Here is a 4,490-nt window from a genome sequence, read left to right on the forward strand (position 1 = left end):
TACTGCAACTACTGCTTTTTTATCTCTATTAGTTGCATGAAATATCTTTTTCCATCCCTTCACTTTTAGTCTGTGTACGTCTTTGGGTTTAAAGTGAGTCTCTTGTTGGGTCCATATAGGTGGGTCTTGTTTTTTTTATCCATACATTGACTCTATGTATTTTGATTGTTGCATTCAGTCCATTTACATTTAGGGTGAGTATTGATAGGTATGTACTTATGGCCATTGCAGACTTTAGATTCATGGTTACCAAAGATTCAAGGATAACTCCCTTACCATCTAAGAAGACTCTTAACTCACTTAACTCACTTAATATGCTATTACAAACACAATCTAAAGGTTCTTTTCCTTTTCTCCTCCTTTTTCTTCCACCTCCATTCTTTATATATTAGGTATCATATTCTGTACCTAGACATATTTGTCTATCCCTTGATTGACTTTGGGGAAAGTTAATTTAATTTTGCATTTGCTTAGTAATTAGCTGTTCTACTTTCTTTACTGTGGGTTTATTACCTCTGCTGACAGCTATTCAACCTTAGGAACACTTCCATCTATAGCAGTCCCTCCAAAATACACTGTAGAGATTGTTTGTGGTAGGTAAATTCTCTCAGCTTTTTCTCATTTGAAAATTGTGTAATCCCTCCTTCAAATTTAAATGATAATCTTGCTGAGTAAAGTAATCTTGGTTCTAGGCCCTTCTGCTTCATTGCCTTAAATACATCATGCCACTCCCTTCTGGCCTGTGAGGTTCCTGCTGAGAAGTCTAATGATAGCCTAATGGGCTTTCCTTTGTATGTGATCGTATTTCTGTCTCTGGCTGCTTTTAGCAGTCTCTCCTTTTCTTTGATATTTTAATTACTATATGTCTTGGTATTGTCTCCCTTGGGTCCCTTGTATTGGGAGATCTGTGGATCTCCATGGCCTGAGAGACTATTCCTTCCCCAGATTGGGGACGTTTTCAGCAATTTCCCCCTCAGGACACTTTCTATCCCTTTTTCTCTCTCTTCTACTTCTGGTACCCCTATAATGCGAATATTGTTCTGTTTGGATTGGTCATACAGTTCTCTCAATATTCTTTCATTCATAGAGATCCTTTTTTCTCTCTGTGCCTCAGCTTCTTTGTATTCCTATTCTCTAGTTTCTATTTTATTTATCATCTCCTCCACTGTATCTAATCTGCTTTTAATACCCTCCACTGTGCTCTTCATTTACTGGATGTCCCACCGGAATGCATTCCTGAGTTCTTGAATATCTTTCCGTACCTCCATGAGCATATTAATGATTTTTATTTTGAACTACCTTTCAGGAAGAGTCATGAGTTCCATGTCATCTTTCTCAGGAGTTATATTAAGTTTACTCTGAACCAGGTTCCTTTGGCATTTCATATTTGTATATGGCACCTTCTAGTGTCCAGAAGCTCTACTCTCTGGAGCTGCTCAGCCCCTGAAGCAGTGTCAGGGGTCACAGGGGAGTGGTATTGGTGCTTGGGGGGAAGAAAGAGCTGTTTCCAGCTTCCCGGCTACTCTGCCTGTCTCCACTGCCTGAACCAGTTGGCTGAGCACACAGGTATAAGCCTCTATGCTTTGCATTTGTAGTTGCTGTAGACAGATCTTCTCTCTGGTTGCCCTAAAGTCAGTGTAGGGTTTCCCGGTTTGTGAGCCAGGTGGGGCTGGCCAGCAGAAAGGCGCAGTAGGCTGTGTATCATGGAGGGAGTCCTTGGAGCTGTGTAGCCAGCCAGGGAGCTGGAGCACCTGGAAATGGTGAAAGCTCCCAACCTGCTGGGCAGAGTGCACCTGGACAATTTTGTCTACTTGTCTTTCCTCTTGAGCAATAAGCTCTGTTCAATCCTTGCCCCTTTAGCAGCCCTCTTGCTAAGCCCTCTTTGTTAGGAAGTCTCCCAGACTGCCTGCCTTTCTTTTATCCCAGAGCAGCCGGATATGGATCCCTGATTTCCACAAGCAGCTGGAGTCTCAGTCTCTCCAGGAATTCTTCCTGTCTTAGCTTTCCAAACCCCTAATCACGAGAGTATCATGAAAGCACCATGAAATGTAGATTTGTGCTCCCAGAGCAGATCTCCAGAGTTAGGTATTCAGCAGTCCCAGGCCTCCATTCCTTCCCCACTCCATTTCTCTTCCTTCAGCTGGTGAACTGGGGTGGGGGCAGGGCCTGGGTCCCACCAGGCCACAGCTTTTGTACGTTACCCTGTTCTGTGAGGTCTGCTCTTTTCTCCAGGTGTAGGCAGTCTGGCACAGTCCTCTTTCCTGTTGCTCTTTCAGATTAGTGGTATTAATTATATTTTTGTATTATATGTGGTTTTAGGAGGAAGCCTCTGTCTCACCTCTCACACTGCCATCTTTAATCTCTCCCTGTAACCTCTATGTTCATTTTGGATGTTTTCCTGCCTCCTAGCATGCCTGGTAATCTTTGATTGAATGTCAGAGATTGTGAGTTTCTGTTGTTGGGAGCTGAATATTTTTTATTATTATAAATCTTCTTGAGCTTTTTTTCTGGGATGCAGTTAATTTACTTGGTGACAGTTTGATCCTTTAAATTTTGATTTATGATTGTTTGGTATGTCTGGAGCAATTCCTAATTATTTTGCTTTATCAAGGCAAGACTTTCCCGAGTACCTCTATTGTGAATTATGAAGTTTTACAGTTTGTCTGGTAGGAACAGGCACTATTCCAGCCACTGTGTGAGCACTGGGCATTGTTCTCTCTTAATCCATTTGGATAACTCATTTCCCAGACCTGGGTACTTTCCTTATACAAACATGGGGGTCAACATTGCTAAATACTCAAGGGTGATGCCCTATAAATCTCTGTGGTTTGGCTGGAGGGCAATAATTGCAGCGGGTGATGTGGACGGGAAGCCAGGCACCCTGGGGAGTGGCAGCGAGAGCAGCAGCGAAGGCGGCAGCAAGAGCCCGGACGGCGCAGGAGAAGAAGGGGGTCACTGGGCGACAGCGGCGTTGATGTTTCTGACGGGGGGCCGAGAGATGCTGCTGAACGTGACGCTGATGGCGCTGGTGCTTCTGGGGGCCTACTGACTATGGATTGTGATGTGGGCGGCGGGGTTTGGGGGCCGGGGCTGGGGCGGGCGAGGAGAGCCCCGCCGCCTCTCTGCCTCTCATGAAGAAGCGGAACTTCAGCTTGGAGCAGCTGCACCAATACGATGGGTCCCGCACCCCGTGCATCCTGCTCGTGGTCAATGGGAAAGTGTTCGACGTGACCAAAGGCAGCAAGTTCTATGGCCCGGCTGGTCCATATGAAATATTTGCTGGAAGGGATGCCTCCAAAGGAGTAGCAACACTTTACCCAGATAAAGATGCACTTAAAGAGAAACATGATGATCTCTCAGATTTGAATGCTGTGCAAATGTGTGCGAGAATGGGAAATGCAATTTAAAGAAAAAATGATTATGTAAGCAGACTCCTAAAACCAGTGGAAGAACCGTCAGAATATACAGATCAAGAAGACACCAAGGATCACAATAAACAGGATTGAACTTTGTAAACAACCATATCAGGGGCCTTCAGAACTGCAACTCTTACTCTTTCACAGAATGTCCAGTGTCCTTGGGTTGGTTCACCTGCTGCAAAAAACATTCAACAGATTGTGTACAAGCTAAATGAGTCTTGCAGTGAAGATTTGAATATTAGACCTTATTTCTGCTGCCATAGTCACTTGTTGCAGTTGTTTGTAATGTCTGGTGGGGCTTCATTATCCTAAAAAGGAGAAGACAGGGATTTTTTAAAGAGCAAGAAAGTCACGAGGTTACTCTTCCTTTTCTTTTTTTTTAAATCAGAGACAACCAGATATATGTTTGCTACTTAAGTGTACAAATCTCCTCAAAAAACAGCAAGGGATTGCTGTTTCATGTGCTGTGTTTCTGTTTTAGCATTGAGGGCGAGAGGAGGCCTGGGCAGGAGAGGTGGGAGCACACATCCGTTGGAGTGGTTTAGGCTGCTAAAACGTGACAGTGTGAATTCCCAGACTTTCTTCTTGGGTTTTGTTAGGGAAAAGGAAAAACCTTTAATTCTAAGAAATCTTTGAAAATTCGAAGGGGTTTCAAGCAAATTTAAGTCAAAGCTATTCCCCAACAGTAAGATCATTTAAAACTAGTTTTATCCCTTCCCTGCCCCTACATCAAATCAGTATTAATTGTGCCTTATTTCACTTACATAGACTTGAATTATTTTTAGGGAAAGCCCCTGTGTGAATTCCGAAGTCACTACAAGCAGCGTTAAGACTGAAGTTGGAATATTCTGTTGGCGCAAAACCTTGATGTCATTCTTTGTATATAGAATGTAAAGAGAATATTCAGTGTTACTGCCATGTATGTTAATATACACAAACTTAATTAGCATTGTAATGGCCAAATGCATTCCCCCATGCTTTTGTCTTTTCAAAAAAAATTGAAAAACATTCAACAACTTTGTCCCCCAACAACTGCCTGTTTAGGAATCTGACATCTTATGGGTATGGGTG

General features: G+C 43.2%; 1 pseudogene; it reads left to right on the forward strand.

The window, feature by feature from the left end:
- Positions 1–2,773: 2,773 nt before the first annotated feature.
- Positions 2,774–3,506, forward strand: LOC108390137 (membrane-associated progesterone receptor component 2 pseudogene; annotated as a pseudogene).
- Positions 3,507–4,490: the final 984 nt, after the last annotated feature.

This window comes from Manis javanica, chromosome 7 (genome assembly GCF_040802235.1).
Source record: "Manis javanica isolate MJ-LG chromosome 7, MJ_LKY, whole genome shotgun sequence".
In the NCBI taxonomy this organism is placed as follows: Eukaryota; Metazoa; Chordata; class Mammalia; order Pholidota; family Manidae; genus Manis; species Manis javanica.